The 20,244-nt window shown below is 43.6% G+C and overlaps 1 long non-coding RNA gene across 18 annotated transcripts in view; it reads left to right on the plus strand.

Annotated features, from left to right (window-relative positions):
* The window catches only part of LOC121233164, an 85,045-nt gene that overhangs the window by 55,953 nt on the left and 8,848 nt on the right, over positions 1–20,244 (plus strand). For 13 of the 18 annotated variants that reach the window (XR_005932016.1, XR_005932013.1, XR_005932018.1 and 10 more), the window contains 4 exons: positions 5,128–5,262; positions 8,430–8,849; positions 10,472–10,646; positions 13,485–16,232. This is a non-coding gene — a long non-coding RNA (uncharacterized LOC121233164). Of the gene's footprint in view, positions 1–5,127; positions 5,263–8,429; positions 8,850–10,471; positions 10,647–13,484; positions 16,233–20,244 lie in introns of those variants that run through there. The other 5 variants (XR_005932014.1, XR_005932008.1, XR_005932003.1 and 2 more) reach the window with 4 other exon arrangements.

The raw sequence follows: 20,244 nt of genomic DNA on the forward strand, positions 1-20,244 counted from the left end.
AAAAAAAGAGAGCTTTTTACAATCTTTCATCTCTGCTTGAAAGCAGAAATAAAAAGCCTGCTCCTAAACTACTAGGTGCTTGTGAGCAGCCCGCTAATAATGACATCTTCTGTCTGGTCTTAAAGGAAAAGGAGAGATATGGAAAGAAAACAAACCCACAAACAGCGCTGGTCAGCTTTATGAGTGCTACAACTTCAAAGACTGGAAGAAACGCTCCCCAGACTGGCTGTTTTGGGGATCAAGAGTTCAGGAGCTTTAAAGGGCCTTTATTAGAGAAAATTCTGCATGAGAAACTAACAGTCCCTGATAATACTGCAAATGGATATCTTGCACTGGCAGTCTTGCGTGTAACAAACCTACTCTGGCTCTGAGGAAAAGCCAACAATATGAGCCTACTTATTTTTTGCTTGTATATGCTGTATTTTAAGCAAGCATATTTTACACAAGGCTGCAGTGTGGTGATGTGTGTGAATATCATCCCCTTTTTACTGAAGACTAAACTGAGATGGAGGGGAAGTGCAGCCAAAATTTTCATAAGCAATCTTAGGTTTAGGATCCTTCCATCTGGGTTGCTGAGTGTGAGATACACAGACATGTCTATCAGGGTGCTCCAAATCAGCATGATGGAAGATTTGGAGGGTACTGCCCTGTCCTGAGTGGATGCTTTATGTAGAAAGGAGGAAAGAATTGCAGGATGTTATGGGGAAACAGATTTTGTAATCCTCATTAAAATATCCATTCTCTGTTTTGCAAACAGGCAGGACTGTGGCAATTTAGTCCTTTTGGTTTGCTTTTTTATTCTTGCAAAGCGTAATGCATTAGTTTTACATGGCACATGCAGTACTTTTGGCAGTGTAAGAATAATGCAGATGTGCAAGTTCCTTAGACGCTCTGTTATCTTTATCAACACCAAGCAGGAAAACCAAGGCAGAAAATTTATGCTGAGCTATGCGCAATTAAATGTATTCTTGCTTATCATCAATCTGTACGCATTTTTTTTCCCTGTGGCAACTGCTAATCTGAGTTTAGCTGCATAGTGTCTAAGAAAGTTTACAGCAAATGTTCTAGCAATCAGAAACGTGATCATCCTCACAGGATTTAGGACAGTAAAGGGAATGCATATCAAAAGCAAAGCTAGAACGTTCTCTCCATTTGCTGCACAAACAACAGTGAAATATGTTGAAAAGAAATGCAGCAGATTGTGTGCTAGATACCAGCACTCCTCTTGCAAATAATGAGTTAACCAGTAAGTTGACCGAAATAAATGTGCATTTTTTTTTTCTTCTGCGGACAACTGAGTCTCTAACAAGAACCACGTCTGTAATAAAAGTTATGATGTCTCTAGCAGGAACTGGTAGTGCAAATCAAACATACCATTAGCTTGTCAGGCTCAGCCAAGTGAAATAACAAGCAGCTGGGTAGTGCTGTACACTGAAATGGAAAACTGTTGCCCCTTAACAGAAGATTTCCTCAGAGAAAATTAAGCATGAGGGGCAGTGACAGACCTGGTTATTCATGAGCACGGTGTCACGGGGAGGTCAGTGGAAGGACCTTACTTAAACCATCATTCTGGTTCAGGAAATGCTGCCTGACTCCTGAAGTTAGCGGAGTAAACTCTCCCCAACACCTCAGTGAGTAAATCAGGGTAGTGGGGAAGCGCCTGGCACCAGGGAAAATGGAGAAGGAACGTGCAACACGCGATTTCCCATCTGACCGGCCATGCTTGGCCATGAGACCCAAGTGTTTTTAGCCCTGAGGAGATGGACGGAGGGGAGGATGGAGTGTGCCTGGGTAACAGGGGAAAGGGGATCTCTTCCTGTTTCTAAGGGTACTGAAGAATAAACCCGGAAAGTGAAACATTTCCCTATGGCAGATGGGGAATTGGATGCAGACTGCGCTGGGCTAGATGAGTTTTTGTACTTTGGGCTTTCAGCTAAACCCAAGCTGTTTATGTTGTCGCATGCTCTTTTACAAGCTTTTGGCTGATGGAGCCTGGGTGGCAGAGTGGAAAATTGTTTGGGAGGTTTGCGTAGCCGTGTGTGTGTTCTGCGGCCCCAAAGCCAGACATTGTTTATTGAGTCCTGTGAGGGATCCTGGTAATCACAGCTGATTTGCAAAAGCATATCTGTTGCCCATGTGTATCAATTAGATTGCAGTATTTGTGTACAAATCACAGACTTGATATTGATCTTGCAGCTCGCAGCCAGCTGAGAGCATTTTTACGCTTGTCCAGAGGGAGGTACTGCTATAAAGCCACGGTACTCCATTTCCAAAAATTTCTGCTGCCCCTGCAAAGGTGCACCCAGCTTTCAAATGCAGGTCTGTGTCTAGCAGCTCCCTCCTGTTGAATTCCAGCCCATGAAATGTCCACAGACATCTCCTCATCACAGCCACCCACCCGGCCCTCCGAGATCCCTGGCTCCTCGCGTGGGTCACGAAAGCCCTCTATCCATTTTCAGGCCAGTGGTCCATACAGGAGAAGGTTGAGCTGCTCTTCCCAGAAGTCAGCTCTTGAAAGAGGGAATTTTAAAGGAGATAAATGTGTTTTTTATGGCTCCGAGTGCTGTTGGTTCCCATCCTTTTCTTGATGCTGGAATATGCCCAAGTCTTAATAGAAAATAAAGGAAACAGCATTATGACCAAAAAAACTTTCTTTTCACAGAGCAATTCTAAACCACTTCGATGTGCCAGTGGTACGTGTAGGCACTGCTTCCACTGGCGACGTGTCTAACCCAAACCCAAGGGAGTGTAACAGCTTCTCTCCTGAAGAGGAACTGCCAGGCCATTTCTGGGTCGGCAAAAGTCCCCCAGTTACTGCCAGGCACTTGAGCGCTCAGTCTCCTGGAGGGCAATACAGGCCTCGAAGGCTCAGCCCTGACTGACACTGCCTAGGGCAGTTTTTGAGCTCTAAATTTTCAGAATGAAATCTGGAGTGTAAATGCATGGCAAGCTTTTGCCCCAGCTCTAATGACTAGAATTGGTTAGAAAAATGCTACAAGTATATTGCAAAAGAAAATCTCCAAATGCTTTTCTTTGCAACTCTTTCATTTTTTTTTTTAATTTAAAAATACAGTTGTGTTAATTTTGTCATTCAGTAAGAAGAAAGGAAAACTCCCTCTTCCCTTCATCCTTCCCTGCCTCAGGAAAAAGGGAAAAAAGGGAGGGAAAAAGAAAAGAGGGTTGCTGGGATGATAATGAGTTGAAATGTTTTTTCTTGAAAAGTTAAAACATTTTGGAAATAAATTTTCCACATTTCTTTTTGCTTTTGAAAGATCCTTTTTAAGAAAAATGCTTTAAACTCCAAGTATTGGCTAACTTTATAAACAAAATTCTTTCCCTGTTTTATTAATGGAAGTAAACAAGGCACAAGTGATGGCTGAAGCAACAATTTCCAAGATGACTGACACACGGGAACTTTTATCTTTTCAACTATAAACTTTGATTGGTTTTCGTCCCCCCCGCCTCACTTCCTCCTTTCCTCTTTCTAAAAATTATTGCCTTTCAGTTTGTTTTAATGGTGTTTATGTAATGTCATAAATATTCTTGTTTAGAACTGTAATTATTCCTTATGATTAATTTTGTTCATTCTGAGAGGTTGTGCAAGTTTTTCACTGGAGGGTATGTCTTTTATGTTTGTGTGTTTCTCCATGTAAAATGCAATGCATCCATTACTAAAGCCGTGCCTGGGAAGGCAGGGTTAATGCTTTTCCTTTTTCCCATGGCAATGTTTGGAAGCATTTCTGTGGAGTGTTTAGTATCAGTCCTCTTTGGGTTGGGATTAAGGTAATTGACAGGGCGTAGGGCCAGGGGTCCTTCAGCTGTCCAACCTCGACTGCATGGGGTGGAAGCATGCCATGGCCAAAGTCACTTCCTTTCTCTTTCTTTTACATCCCATTAGTCTGCCTGTGTTTTCGATTTCAGAGGAATTCCTATAAATACATCGACTGTAGCTGCTAATTGTGGGTAAAACATCAACTATGTGGAGGCGGTGGGAGTCTTCCCAAATTAAGGACTACGGGACTCAGCCCTCTGTATTCTCTGAAATGTATTTGCAGTACGTGGAGATAATGATCAGCATTTTTGTGACAACTGTCCTGTGTTACGTTAGGGCAAACAGTTGAAATCAGACCTTAAATAACAGACTGAGTCCCATCCAACACTGCAGAAGTGACTGACAGTGCATAAAGGCCAGGTGCGTGTACATGGTGTCCAGCACGTTTACCTTTGGTGTTGTGCCTCACATAATGAGTTAAAAGAAGATGGATAGCAGGACTTTCATGCCCCAGAGCAAAGGAAAAAAGCTTGGAGGAACAGAGTAAAAGTTATGCTTTAAAGAATCCATAGAATATATACTCAAAATACATAGCTTGTCTGCTGCAGTATATTTCAGGCATATTTTTACATGGCATCATTTTTTCCTAATGTCTCAGCAGCTTGAAAAGCCTAATCTTCTGGCTGTCATCCTCTTAGACGGTTTCGCAAACAATCATGTTAATGCCCAGATGAATCGACTGTGATTATTCAGCATAAAATGAAAGAAGTTATGTACTATTTGGAGAACTTGTAGAGTTGAATTTTTGTTCAATTCATTTCAGAAGCCCTCTAGGCAGCTTCTAGTGCTGGCTGGGGAAGGGTTTGTAGCCAGGGATCAGCATGGTGGTGTTTAACACCCGAAGGAGGAATAGGCTGAAAGTACAGGACCTTACTCTCGGCACTGCAGGAGTCCCACAGGGGCCCCTCGGTCCCCGGAGGAAACCCGCTCGATGCCATGGGGGTCCCGCGGTCACGGAGGGGGTCAGCCGGGCCAGTGGGGAGAGGACAACCTGGCGCCTGCAGAAAGGAGAGAGCGTCGGATGCAGCTCCCACTAAGACAGACCATGGTTTTGCCATGCTTATTCAGTTATATCTGTATCTAAAAAAGAAAAGAAGAATGAATAAGTGACTAGAAATGCAGTTTAAGTAAGACAGTTTATAAAACCAGGCAGGAAACCATTGGGAGACCTCAGTGGAAAATCCCAGAAGAGGCGGGTGTCCCCACACGTTCCCTTTCCAGGCCCCCATCACAGAGGTGGGGATCTCATTAGGTCATGTTTACTGAAGGCGCTTGTTTTCTGTCTTCTGATTCAGCCAACGACAGGACATGGGGAGGACAAAGCCTGTCCTAAGTGACCACCGATGGAGCCAGCCCTATTCATGGATTAGGGCTGCCATGGAAACTCGGTTTGCAGAGCTCACCACAGCAAACACGGAATGAATGGCCAGGTCAGCACCCAAGATTAAAGGGGAGGGAAGGAGGGAGTTGAGCAACTGTTTGCTGAACTCATTTCAGGAGCTTTCCTGGAATAGTCTAATATTCCAAAAATTGGAATGAAGAGTTTTTAGTTAAAACCAGAGTGAGGATTCCCCTTGTTTGAGAAAAGGACTGTGTCCTTTGGATGCATTCAATGAAGGACAGCAGCAGAGCTGAGCTAAGTATTGATTTGACTTCAGAATAACCTTAAAAGACCTAAAAGAGGTTTAATGATCAGCCGTATGCTGAAGATGAATCCCAGAGGGCTTATCATTTAACGTAATGATTTACACAATGTGTTATCAGGCACTAGATTAGGAGCTCTGCTTGTGATTCTGATTTTGATCATTGTGAGACAAAACTCATATCCCGGTTTTGACCATATGGATCTATCAGCTAGCTAAGCCTACATGTATTAAAAGCATGATTGACTGTTTCACCACCTGGAAAATAAAACTGCTCTTACAACCTCAAACAATGAAGTTAGCAGCAAAGTATATTTTAACAAGCATCTCTGCTTTTCTTTTTTTTTCATATCTGAAATATTATATTTTTTTCCCTCCAAGCCCCGTGGCTGGGGGATAGCCTGTGATTTGGGAGACCTAGATTTACATCCTACTCTCTTACAGTCTTCCTTATGACCTAGAACGAGTTCCTCTGTCACAGAAGTTCAGAGAAATGTAGGTGTGCTCTCTGCAGCCTGGCAGTATCTACCCCAAGGGCTACCTGTATGTTGTGAAATGCTCAGCTGGAAGCTGGGCACCTGGGAGCCAGCTCTGCTCTGAAACCCAGTGCAGATGCATGGAAAATACCTTAAAAGCCAGGAGTGCGATTCACCACCTCAAACTTTAGACCTGGAGGGAGCAGAGATGGTTAATGTGGTTTTATTAATTTCTTGCTTAAACCATTGCTCTTAGATGCAGCTGTCAAGGCACACTCAGTCAGGTTAGAAGAAAAAGCTAGTACATGAAAGCCTGGGAGATAGCTGCAGTGCTCTGATAGGTGTATATTCCTAGTCGGATACTTATGTCCTGAATGTTATTACTTGACTGTGTTTTTCAGCCAATTGGGCACCCATTTTGGAGAACTTTTTAAAAAACTTATGTCCTTAGCAAGGAAAATGTCAGAAAACACATTATTAAACTCAAAATTGAACCCCTGGATCCTTTTCCAGACAGTAAAACATTTTCTCTCTTGGTGGAAGAGACTGTGGTTTGACATTCTTTGTTCTTCACAAATTCAAGTTAACCAGTTCTTTTTATCAGAGTTATTCCTATTTGCTATGAGGGAGTTGCTTAATACTGTGTTCAAGTATCTTGCCAAGGTTAAACTGGTTGGTCGTTCCCCAAATTTTCCATTTCTGCATAAGATAGCATGTCAACCTTTCTCTAGTGCTCTGGGGCCTCATAAACCCTCATGAGTTTCTAATGGCTCAGCAGTTGTTCTGGTTAAGCTGAAAACTGAATTTCCTCATTCCTTCCTTGTGTTGGTCTTATGCAGAGAAGTTTGAGGGTTTAAAACTCTGCTGAATGAAAAAACTGAAGTAGGGGAGAAGTGCTGGAAATCAAGCAAAGGCAATGGCAAAAACTTCAGTTTTTATTGGAAGGGAGACCTGGATCTGTGCACATAAAGCTTAAGAGGGACAGTTTGTGGGTTACATAAAACTAGGCACTAGCAGTAAATACATGAAAACATCCAACTCTCATACAATGCCCTCTAAATTATCTGCTTTTAGCAGCACACTGCAGAAATATCAACTAAAAGAAGGGAAACTGCAAAAGTTTGATCTCCTAATGTTAATGTTGGAGCAACTGGAGCCATCTGTGCAAATGTAGATTTGTAGGTTCTGCATGGGCATGCTCATTTCTGCAGAGCTGCCATGGGATCTCACTTCACACGTGCACATGCAGACCTCAGTCACCCTTGTTGCGCTGATTCCCCTGGGAGAAGTGACCTGAATATTTATTTTCTTTTTTCAGAACCAAAGGGATCTGAACAAAATTTCTCTTTCAGCCTGTGGCTCTATATATAAAAGTCCACATGTGTGTGCATCTGGCTCACTCTGGCTGCCTTTTCTGCATATAGAATTGTTAATCATTTCTTGCTAAATACACTGAAGAGGTTCCTTAGATCCTCATTTGCATATGTTTTGTATTATCTGTGTTTTTGCTTTACACGGTTTATTCTTCCCTCCCACAACTTGCCACTATCCCCTCCATTAACCCGCCTAACTGAAAGCTGACATTTTCTGATTTATTGTTCCAAGTCCTCTCAAAGTCGCCAGTCAGAAGACTAGCTGTGCCCCTTTTTGGTTAAAGGAAGACATTTAATACCAAATTTTGTCTTTCTTGTGCTTAAAAACATTTTTTACTCTGCCCTCAGTAAGAGATGAAAAGATGACCCTGCAGAGCAAAAGTCTCCATTAAATCAGCCATAGGAGAGGAGGCAGGCTGGGTTTTTCATTTGAGTTTATTTTGTTTTGTGCTTAAATATATTTTGTTAACCCATGTTTGAAAAAAAAGGGGGGGGGGAGAAGTTGCTAAAAGAAGGGCAATTGCATCCTCCCACTGGAGTTCAGCCTACAAGCTACCCTTTCTTGGGAGCTGGTTTGATTTCCCTTGGATTTTGCTTCTGAAGGCAGGGTGTTTTATCTGCTTTTTAGCCTCTGACCCAGAGGTGTGACCTTTCCACTTTTATCTCTTTCGGAGTAAGCCTGGGCCCTGTCAAAGCTCCCTGAGAGACTAATGGTAAGTGCAGAGGAAGAAGGGTCATTTCTGACAGTGAAGAGGACCGAGTGCTGCGGTGGGTGACGGTGAGGTGCCTCCAGGCTGCTCTCCGGGACAGGTACCCGCGGTCGTGCAGCCCGAGCAGCCGTCTCTGCCGGCGCCCCTGACACCGAGCAGCAGTGATGGCCTGAGTGCAGGCAACCGAGGGCTAATCCCCGCTAATCCCATCTTTGCCTCCCACCCTAGCACTGCAGCAGCAATAAATAAAGGCATAATCAGTTTCAGGAGAGATGCTTGCTTATCTCCTTTTGTTTAAAGCAGACAGATTCAGTCCTGGTATAAAACAGCTCATGGAAATAATATTCAGCTGTTGCTATTAGCCTTTATGTTTTTAAACTGTCCCTTCCCTATAGAGAAGTCTTTTCTGTGTCCCTGAATGCAAGATGAGTTGAGCTTTAAAAATGTACATTCAGTTCTTGTACTTTACATATCCAAAAACCTGGGTTCTGGGATGCCTTACATCAGCAACTCCAGCAACAGCGTCTCTCAAACTGCCCAAAGAGGACAGGGGAAACCAGCACAAGAAAAATGTATCTGTGAAGCAGAGTTGCCTGGGAGGTCTCCTAGCAGGATCCTTCCTGATGCTGGAGCAGGAAGAGAAGCTGCATAAGTGATGTGATTGAGTTTCCCCTTCGTGGTGCTGGTATGTGTTTCGGAGCCTCGGCAGTGACTGCTGTGATGAGTCCTGCTCGTCCTGCTCGAGCATCGAGGGAGGGCAACCGTGGAGGAGCAGCGGAGGCTCACCCTGCCTCAGGCTACTTCGGGATGCGCTGGTAAGTGTGGAACAAGCACTCCTTCAGGCTGCTTTATTTCCTGACCTCAGCAGAGAAGAGGGAAAGGAAAAGGCGAATAACAGCTACACGCTGTGGGATTCCCTCCTTCTGTTTTGGAAAAGAAAGTGCAGAAGGGAGTCAGAGAGCCAGGGAAAATGAGTGAGGTGTTTTATGTGCTTTTGATTCAAAGCCTGCAGCAGTCTGCCTGCGTGGTTCCACTTGGTTCCAGTGGGTGTGAGTTTGGACCAGAGCTTGTTTTGAAAAAAGGGGTGCAAGAGGTGTGCAGAAAATTCCTTTACAAGAGAAGGTCCTGCATCACAGGGAAACTTCTCCACCACACGTTGTGCGGAATGAAGTCCGGCTGGAGATCCACAATGCAGGGAAGCGTGGGGATGTGACATATTATGTTAGGGAAAGGGAGAGGTTTCAAATATTTGTTTTTTATTAAAAAAATTCCCACATAAATTTTCTGTGGAAAGGAAGGATTTCTCACAGAAATTCCCCACAAAGAATAGAGCTGCTCTCTATTAAAAGCTTTCCAGTTTTAAATAGAAACTTTTCCATCCAGCTTATCCTAGAGGTCAGGGCTCTGACCCTCAGGTAGCCTCTGGAGGGGGATGTGGATCAGGAGTGCAATCCTTATAGACATGGCTGGCTATAGCTACGAAATGGGGCATAGCATGTGTTCAATATCCTGTAAGAAACACAAGATTAGGGAGTCCTCCCCTCTCCAGCTCTCTTCTGCCCCAAAGCCACTTTGTGAGTGTGCAGTAGCTCTAATGGACCAGAGCCCACCACGGTAAAACCAGTCACCCGTTAATAACACAGCCCAACAAAACCAAGATGCTTTGCTATAAACAATGCTTTTGCTTTTTTCTGCAACACAAATGCTCCTAAGCACAAAGATGGGTCGTACACTCTAATGCACATGGCTTGTTTCTTCATTGTATTTCGAGTGTGTGCGCTTTGGTGGAGTCTACTCATCTGCAACATCTCTGCTCTCCCGCCAGACCAGCCTGCTGCATGCCGGAGGCTGGTGCTCATCCCAGCTTCCAGCATGTGCCACATCAGTGGAACATGAATCACGGCTGGTGTTTCGGCTGGTGTTTGGGCTTTGCAGACGAAGTTTCAGATTTCCAGCTCTTCTCTTTGATTGTGACAGTGCTCTTATTTACCTTGCTGTTTTTTACTAAAAAAAAATAAATGTTAAGGCAGGAAAAAGAAAAGTTCACCCAGAAATGAACCATGAATGTCCACCTCTCAGTTGTACAGAAAACCCATTCTGCATTTATTTCCCAAAGTAACTTTTTGTCAAGAACTTTTTTTTTGCCTGGGAGATTAAAAAAAAAAAAAAAAGCTTATTGAAACTCATGGACAGAGAATTCATTTGGTTCCCATTGATGGTCTCCTTCAGGCTAAAGGCTGAACTCGGCTTTAAAAAACCACTGCATTATTGTAAGGAGTTTGTCTTGTATGAAAAGTAAATAGCCTTTCAATGGTCAGGATTCGTTGTGGTAACTCATCATAAATCAGTGTAAAGAACAATATCAAACAATAAAAATCATATTTTGCCATTGTGGTGGATCTTAAAGTTTTCAAATGTCTGATGTTGATTTTATCAGCTCCTCCCTGGAAGAAAAAAGCTATTCAACCTCCCATGGAAGCTGCTCTCCAGGACCAGAGCCAGCTGCGCTATACAATCTCTCCTTCTAGTTCTTGTATCTTCTTTCCTTGGAAGTTTCAGCCACCACCAATCACAGTAACTTCTGGCAAAGTCTCTAGTGCCACTTCCTCAGGGTAGGATTCAAAGCTGGGTATCTACTACTGTTCTCTAGCTGTACATATGTATCTTTATGATGGGCTGACCCCCAAGCCCACAAACCCACAATCCTCCCTCCTTCCCCACCAAGTAATTTGTTAAAAGTAACCAACTCCTGAAAACAAAAGTGTCCCATGTATCAGACAAAAATAGAGGAGGGTCCAGTTTGGGTCTGGAAAAACCTGGGTCCAACTCTCAGCTCTGCCACATAACTTCTTTGCAAGTAATTATGCTTCTTTGCACCCCACACATAAAATGGAGATATAAAAATGGTCAGTCACAAAAGTGGTCTCAAGTCTTGCCTCAAAACTTGTCACATCACTAAAATGTCATGATTTTTTTACCCTCTGAATTTGAGCCTGTGGGATATGAGAATTTGAGCCATTTTCAATCTTTTTTCTGAAACCACTTAGTTAAAAAGATCTCAGGAAACAGGCTTTTGGCAAAACAGGATTGTACAATGAAATTCCCAAAGTTGGCTCATGGGACATCTCTGCCCATCTTCAGGCTTTAAGCTTGACATGTTCTACCTGACAGCGGTGTTAGCTGCAGTTCTGATTTTTGGAAACATTTTTATGTGAAGAAAGCCAGAATACAGACTCTGTTATGAATGCATTAAAGTGCTTTGCCAGGATGTTATCCTTCATTTGGGCATATACCTGTTACCTGTTGGCAAAATGGCTTTAGCTGATGCCCACTGCCTCTTCACCAATAGACTTTATTTATAGCAGTGCAACGGTGAACGGTGAATTTCTTAAAGCAGAGAGGCTCCTCAGATTCATACTCGTTCCAGCTTTGTCAGAGACAAATATTCCAACATCACAAGCGTTTTTGCAATCCCCATTGCAGACATTTAATTGCAGGATGATTCAGGGCACTCTAAGCAGCCAAATTTCCCTATACAGTCAAAGAGGAGCAGTCTCTCCAAGGGTTTTTCGAAGCACGGCTATTGGCTGCCCAGTGCTAGACAGTATGACTGTCTCCTTCCCAAATAATTCAGCCTCTCACAAGAAAATAATGAATCAGGCTGAAAAATCGCAGGACTTCTTAAAAACAGAAAGGGTAATTTTGTTTGCTTTTCTAAGTGCACTTGTGTCAGGTTTTCAGGCTGCTTCTCTCCAGCCGTGATGGCAACACATTTACTACGTGATCGAGCTCCATGTAGGCTCTTGGTTCCTGAGTCTGGGCCTCCTGCAGTAGAAAAAGTAATACATAAAGGTAGAAAGGCTCAGAAAACAGCTGATGGGGAGGCCTTCTTGCTTCACTGCAGGCTGTTCACCTGCCAGCTTGGCAGCCTGTCAGCAGGACTGGCTGGGAAGCCTTGGGGCCACAGCACCAGTGGACAAGGACCTCTGCTTCGGAGTCCCTCAGGGTGCAATGAGCAGGGACCATGGGGCTTTGTCTCCCTGGGGCCGTGTCCCCAAAGTTGATATGAAACAGGATTTTTTTTTGCATGGAATGGAGGAGTATCTCATTCCTTTCCAGCTTTAAAGGGATCCCAGAGGGCTGGATCCTGCAGGGCGCTGTGCACAGATGAGGTGAGATCCAAGCAGCTGATGCACACAGAGAACAGTGTCGAATTTGGTCTTAGCTTATTGTAGTTACAGATTTTCAGCTGCAGTGAGCACACTACTGCCTTGTTCTTCCTCAAGGCAGGTTTCTGTTCAGTTATACCAACTACTGCTTGAGGAATGCAGATTGATTTTCCAATCCTGTCCTTGGAAATTTGGTGTCACAGCTTTGGTAATGCTAGTTTGCGATGTTGTCTCTATTATGCCATATATTATCTTCTCTTGATGATATTCAGAGTGGTGATTAGCATATGCAGTCTGTATTTCCTGAGATATACAGTGATTTCAGGCAAACAAAGGAAAAAAAAGTGAAAAAAAGTGGTTCTGGAAATATTCATTCTGTTGCCTGAATGTAAAAGGTGGCAAGAGGCACATGAAAATTTTCATTAGCTTGTGGGAGGGACACAAAGGTTTGGGTTATAAGGACCTATTATTATTTCAGATTACATAAGGCTAAAAAGAAATCTTTTATGAGACTTTTAGGATGTGGTCATCTGTTCCCTCCCCACACTACAAACTCTCTGTCTCCCTCTTTGATGTGAGTACATCTGTAACCTGGCTTCTGTAATTCCTATCAAACCTCCTTATAATATTGTTCATTCTAATAATGCCACTGATAACACTAAAACCAGCCAGTCTCTAGGATACAGTACAATAGATGTTTTATATAGAATCTTCCCTATAAAGTATCCTGAGGAAAACTTGACAACAAGAAGTGGAGTAGACAGGAAAAATTTGGGGTAACATAACTTTCATATGGGCCGTGGGAGAAAGTTTTGTACATTATAAAAAAGTTAAATATAGGCTGAATCAAGACAAAGAGAGTGAACTGTGGTAGAAGTGGGAAATGTGCAATGAGAAATGGTTCTTTTTCTGGTAAGCAGAGAAATGGAGAATGTATTTTGAGATTTAAGTTCAGAAAGGTGATAACTGAAGAAGCAAAAGAAGTAGTGAAAGAGCAGATCAGGGAACAGACATGGGGCAGGACTGGAAAAATGTCAGTGTATGGGGACTCAGAAGACAAGGCAAGCCTAAAATTTTGAAAATTAAGGAGGACTTTGGCACTGGAGGGGAAACCACTGAACGGGAGCAAAATGTTCTGCTTCCAGCAGGCAACACTCAGGCAGTGCACCAACCATTCTCCTCTTTGAGATACAGGATGATAAGAGGGTGTCTGAGCCTGTCTACATCAGGCAACTCACTGAACACACTAACGTGATGGATCTGATCTGTTTCATTTTTTAGATGGAGGAGACTCAAGACGAGACGAACCAGCTGGTGTTTGCTGGCTGTATATGACTGCATTGTCCTCATTTTAAAACTGGACCTTGTCTCAACCACAGGTGCTTCTAGCAGGTGCCTTAAAGAGCATTGAGCCATCCTCTTGGAGGAAAATCTAAGGTCTTCTCAAACACACTTTGTTTTACTGCACTGAACATGAGGCTCAGCAGACATGATTGTTGGCAATGTGCTGAAAGACAAAAGAAAAGGTGGCTATGAAAAGCTGTAGCATCTGGGATCCTGTTTACAAACTGCAGGCAGCCTCCAGCGTCTGGCCTCATGGGGAAAAAGGCAATCTGAACATTTTACACCCCAGCAGCCTCCCTGCAGCAAACAGGCATGAGCCCACAAGGATTTAAATACAGAAGTTTCTGATTTTCACCTGCCTCTAATTCCTTAAGACTAAACTTTGTTCTACTCATACATGTGTCGTGCTGGTGCTGTAGAGCTGCTCTTTTTTGGAGGACTAAACACAGCAGCACTCAGGATGTGTCCTGGGCCTGTCCTCTATTTGATAAGGTACAAAAACATCCTGCTGCCTACTCTGTTAAGGGCTTGTTTCTCTGTGAAAATCCTTTCTCTTAATCCTTGGTTTATGACTGTCTGAGAAAATATTCTAATGAGCACTGAAATGCTGAATGGGACTCTCCCTCGAGAGGGATGCTGCTGCCCTGATGCTGCAGTCCCTGTGCCGTGCCCTTCTCACACCCTGACTGCTTCACGTCAGGAAATCCTGGCTGAAAAGGGGAGTCTAGTCCTCAGGAGAAGAACAAAACCTGAATCATGAAGTGCTCTTAATCTCATAGTAAAGTTAATTTATATTTTCCTTTTGTCCCACTTAGCTCCTGAGTATTCAAGTGACCTCTGCCTCTAAACATTGAACATTTCCATTTTCATTCTAGCATCCCCATGTCAAAGACACAATTGAGCTTTCAAGGGAAATCTGAGAAACAAAGCAAAAGAGATAATGGAGGCTTCTGAAGAGGTGGTGGTGACAGCCCAACCGGCTTCAGTGCATTTGAGTCCTCCCTATTGAGAATTTTTCTCACCTTCACATAAAGGGCCAGTATCTGTTACAGCCACATGTGTCGGCTCTACAGATGCACCCTGTTGATTAGGTGAACTTTGTGTACCTCATCTTGGTGGTGTTCAGAAGCCCAGACACAGACAAGATGTTCTTATTACTCATGCCTCCCCTACTCAGGTGCTGTGTGTCGCTCTTGTAACTCAACCCCTAAAGATTTAGCACTGAAGACCCCATCCTGTGTGCATCTACCACCAGCTATAATGCTGGTTATTGTAAGCTTCTCTGTGGTTGCGATGGGGTTGCCTACAGAGGCAAGCTCTGTGTGCTGGTTGGGGGCCCACTTTAAAACAAAAATGCAGTCAGTAGGAATTCAGAATATGGTAAATATTTTGAAGGATGCCGAGGCTTTTGAAAGGCTGAGACTAATCACGCTTTCTAGTTGAAGGTATGGCTGCTTCTGTTGCAAAACATTGAAATAGATTAAATTCAGTTATCAGACTGTCATGGTACTTGAATCATAATGCATTGATATATTCGGAAACAATCTGGAGAAATGGGCTGAGAGTGAGATGACAATGTTCACTGATGGGATCATCTTAGAGAAAGCAAGCTTGACTGGCAAGGTGCAGAGGGATCTCACAGTCCTGAGTGACTGGGTGACCAAGTGATAGCTGAACTTTGTAACCCTGACAAGTGAAAAGACATGCACAGGAGGCTGTGTAAATAACTCTATAAATAGCTAGTGCAGCATAGCCAGCAGATTGAAGAAAGTGAGGTTTCCCCTGTACTTATTAGACCACACCTGGAACACTGTGTCCAGTTTTGGGCCCCCAGTATAAGGAAGGCTTTGGTAACTGTGAATCCAGTGGAGGGCCACCAGGATGGTGGCAGCTGGAGCGCTTGCCCTGCAAGGACAGGCTGGCGATCGGGGCCTGTCTAGCCTGGAGAAGAGATGGCTTTGGGAGTCTTCCAATATCTCATGGCTTTGAGCAGGCTGTTGGGTTCAATGACCTCCCAAAATCCAGCCTGAGCTCTTCTATTATTCTATAATCCTTAGGAAAGTTGGTTCCAGTAAGTAGTTTTATCTAAACATCAACTTCATGGATGGGAGCAATCACAAGAAGTAAACAGAACATTAGGAATTATTAGGAAGGGAGCAGAGAAAAAGCAGGAATTATCAACATCAAATAGTACAAATACAAGGTGTGCCTGGATCACGAACATCATGTGCAAACCTGTCTCCCACTGATCAAAAAGGATAGAATAGAACTAGAAAACGTAGGTGGAAGGGAAAGAAGGGTAATTAAGAGCTTGAAAGAGACAGTAATTCAGCTAGGACTATTCTTTTTGGAAAGAAGGTAACAGAGGAGGTATAATATAGTAAATAAAATCATGATTCTCATGAGAACATGGAGGGGAATTAGGTGGCAGGTTCAAAACGGTCAAAGTGAACCATATCTGCATTGTAGACAGGATGTCTCAAGAAAGCAGCTGGCTTGTGACTGGATAAGAGAAAAAGGCTGGATTTTATACATGACATGTTGTCAAGATTTCCATGCAAGTTTTTCAGAAAATGAAGAAAATCTAAATAAAAATATATTACAGCAACACTGCTATTCAAATGGATCTGGACAATGCATGTATTTAGCAGTTTACAGGTTTATTAACGAATGGCTTCACCTTCACTTACTGTTAGTCCTTTCTCTATTCCAATAGAGATTCCTGGAAATAACAGGTTAAAATTTTATTCTATAAAAATCTGAGGCTTTGCTACAGAACTCAGGACTAATTTATTACTGTATCTAGCACATATCTATTTATATGCATATAGCAATGTACCTTCCAAAAGGTGTTTTGCATTTACCTGGTATTGCTATGCATGTATGGGGCAGACAGGGTAGCTGGCCAAGTGGGGTGTTAGCCTGTGGCCATGCTTGCAGGCAAGGGGGCTGCAGTCCCTCCTGCAGCCCTTGGGGCAGACACTGTTGCTGCTCTCTTATCAGCGGTACTCAGTGTCATGGCTGCCTGATGGAACTCACATGCCATCACTGGAAAAGCCAGTGGTGCACGTGGAGATGGCTGCATCACACGCGTTTTGCCACACCATGAGCAAAGACATTCCCAGTCCCAGCAAATGTAAGCCTAAGTCCTTTGATTGCTACTGTTTTCCCGCTCTTTTTTCATTTGCTCAGGGTTTTCTTTTTCTGTCCACACCAAATCAGTTTTTAAGTCCACTCAAAATTTTGTATTTTCTTTTTTTTTTCTGAAAATTTCCGCTTTATATAATTTAAAAATACTGCCGTGTGAATTTACTGGCAAATTTTGTCTCCATATTTTGGAGTAAGCAGATCAGACCCAACACTGAAATTTAACTAATATCTCTTTTTCCCCCCTGAAATCCAGCTCAATTTTTCATGTAGCTGCCCAGTATACAGTTCACATACTGATTGCATTTTGTTGAAAGTCTTATAAAAATCTCTGATGTTAACAGCCATAAGAACACCCATAAAAGAAACAAAACTGATCTAGGAGAGTTTCATGAAAACCTTTGGTTTCTGATCTACTTGGTTGCTCTCATATGCTGAATATTCCCAGTTTCATCCAGGACCAGGTATAAATGGGTTTATAAAATGAGTATGTTTTATTACTCACACATTCCCATTTCTACAGACTGGATTGGATTGAATTCAGTCCCCTTTGGTGTTATGCCCAACATCAAAAAACCTCAATTTGAAGGTAGATTCTGCTTCTTAACTCAGCACTGGGAAACTTACGTTAAAGAAAAAAAAAATCACCATTATAACTAGACCTTTTAATTTTATTCCACATCTTTAAAGTTCCTCTTCCAGCTTTGAATAGGTTCAGTCTCAGATAGAGCTGATCTTCTCATTATTACTGGAAACTTTGAAGCTGTTTATCCCCAGACAGAGAGCTGAAGGTAGAGAGTCTGTAAAATTTTCCACATAGCGCAGGAATATGGGGAGAAAAGAATTCAGAAAGGAGACGCAGGGCCTTTCTCACAAACTCAAAACCCTGGCAAGCAGCTCCTTGAAGTTGTAATTGAAAATCAATCTGATATATAATTAAATTCTAGTCATCACATATGCACCAACTAGTCTCTTCAGCTCTTAGCCAAGGCAGCGGAGGAACGGGGCTATCGATCAGGGAGGGCTCCTGCGCCATCAGCAGCACTAAGTGGCTCCGCGCGGGGCTGTCCTGATGCACGACTGGCAGTCAGCGCCGCGCAGCTCCCAGACTGGAGGACAAACAGCCGACTCCAGCGAAGGTGTCCAATATTCCCTAATCATTTAAGTGCATTGCACAGCGAGCCCGGACTAGTCCCGCAGTCTCTGTGCTGCCATCAGTCTTTCCAATAAATGAGCTCTGAGCAGGCTCCAGAGAGAAAAGGAAAGAAGGCTGATCAATTCTTTCCAATATTAGGTTTTCATTTTAACTTCTCCCACTCAACTGCTACTCGGGTTAGGTGCTCTGTAATTATATTCGTCAAGGTCTGTCAACATAAATTGACAGCCCTGGTTTAAGGGCATAGCTCTAGTTCCTTTACTAAGTCAGAGAAAGAGAACTAGCACTGATTATTTCTTTAAAGAAGAGGATCAAGAATGGCGTTTTCCAAGTTATTTAATGTTTTTAAAGCCAAGTTATGCAATCTATGCATGGCCCTTACTGATCTCCCTTTATTCCTGACAAAGAGAAAAATTATCTTGTCTGCTGCTCTAGACGCTTTTGGTATTAGCATTAATATTAACTGACTTGTGTTCCTCTTCGGTGCTACATTATTAATTTGTCTAGGTATTTACAATGCCCTCATCACTGTATGCGTTGAACCCTGCCAAAGTGTGCATGCTCACACACTGCCAATGCAGAAAGCCTTGCTAACTTAGAAGCAAAATAGCATCGGTAAATATCACTCTTATACAGAACAGGAACATTATATCTAAATGGAAAACTAATCATGTCTAACAAAACTAATGGAATTCTTAAAAAATGTCACTAAATAGCTGGGTGGGGGAACTGATTGACATAATTTATCTGGCTTTCCAAAAAAGCCATTGATAAACTCCCTTAAAAAGCCCCTAAGAACATAGGCGTGTGGCAGAGGGGGGAAGAAATACCCCAAGTCAAACAGTAGCAAGAGCCGGGCTGATAGCAAACCCTGAGAGGCCGGGCCGGTGGGTGGGGGCTGCAGGCACTTGCCTGTTTAGACGCCTCCCAGTCCTAATTACAAGGCTGTTTTTCATGCTTATAACTTTAACTGTTCGTGCAGAAATTTTCCCTGCTGGTGCCTGCCTCGAGCTGGCTTGTTGTCTCTAGAAGAATTGCCTCTTCAAGACCAATCCAGCTCCCTTAGCAAGAAAGTCGTGGAAAAAATGTATTCCTTTGCTTCTTGAAAGAACAAGCAAACAAACTCCAAACCAGTAACTTGTCTGAGACTCCAGTGCCCCCGTGCTGTGTCCGGCTTGTGTGGGATGAGCCGCCATGGCCATGCTGCAGCGGTACCCAGCCCTCCTGGACCTTTGCGCCCTCCTTCACGCCTGCGCCCTGCCTCAGGCTGCCCTGCTCGCAGCATCCCACTCCAGAAGCGGTGCTGCTGGGCACGGGGAAGCCCCCCAAAAGCAGGAGAGAAATTCAATGCAATGTGGTTGCTACTAAGACAGCTATGATTCAGTGGAGGGACAAACTCGTCCTCGTGGTGAGCATGACTCTGAAAGCAAGACAGGCCACGGGGTCCAGCTGGGCAGCCGAGAGCGGAGAGAAGAAAAGACCTTGTATGTGTCCCCAGGACAATGAAAGGATTCAGGAAAGGACAGCAACGACACACAGCAATTATTTTATTTGGGTGTTCTCCTTCTGCCGTGCGTATAGCTGCTACACTGTGTCCTTGGACAACAGCCAAACCTGGACTTTTTCAGGACATAGGTCTCATGTGGGTTGTTGTGCTAATCCTCTGCCTTTAGGAGGATAGATGGGCTGCCCCTCCCCCTGCATTTTTTGCTGTTGTCCCCATAACCGTTTGCCTTCCCCAGTTTTCTTTTCCTGAGTTTCACCACTCCGTATCTCAGGGGCAGCTCTGTGGGGTTTTTTTTAGGGATGGGCTAAACCCTGCCTTTAAAGGGACCGGTTACGGACAAGTTAAGATGGCTAGGCAAGAGCAGAAATGGCAGAAAAACAGAGATGGGGACAGGAGGCCCAGATGGGAGATGCTGGGACTGCAAATCAGACAGACTGATGCTGCGATGGGGTCCTGGGAAGCAGGGCTGTGGTCAGCAGACGCTTAGGGAGACAGCTGGGGAAAAGGCAGCCTGGATCAGAAGGGGTCAAACCCCACCTCAAGTGGGCTATGGCACATTTCCCTCGAGAAACAAACCAAAGATTGTTCAGTCTCATCATTCGTCTGACATCCTCATACAAAGCACTGCATGCCCTGCCTCTTTCCTCTGCCATATTAACGCTAACAGCTTGCCACTGCTGCTTCGTTTTCTCAGGCAGCTGAAATCCGTGTACCGCATCCAGCTGTCACTGGAGACTGCACCAGTGTTACAAGGATGCAACCCAACTGTTGTATTTTACTGCTTTTTCCAGAAGGTCCCTGATGAAAAAATCAGCCTTAAGAAACACAATGTAAAAATGTTACCTGAAGTGTTAAATTAAATGGTTATGATGCATAATTATTTCTTA

This window comes from Aquila chrysaetos, chromosome 3 (assembly GCF_900496995.4).
Source record: "Aquila chrysaetos chrysaetos chromosome 3, bAquChr1.4, whole genome shotgun sequence".
Taxonomy (NCBI): Eukaryota; Metazoa; Chordata; class Aves; order Accipitriformes; family Accipitridae; genus Aquila; species Aquila chrysaetos.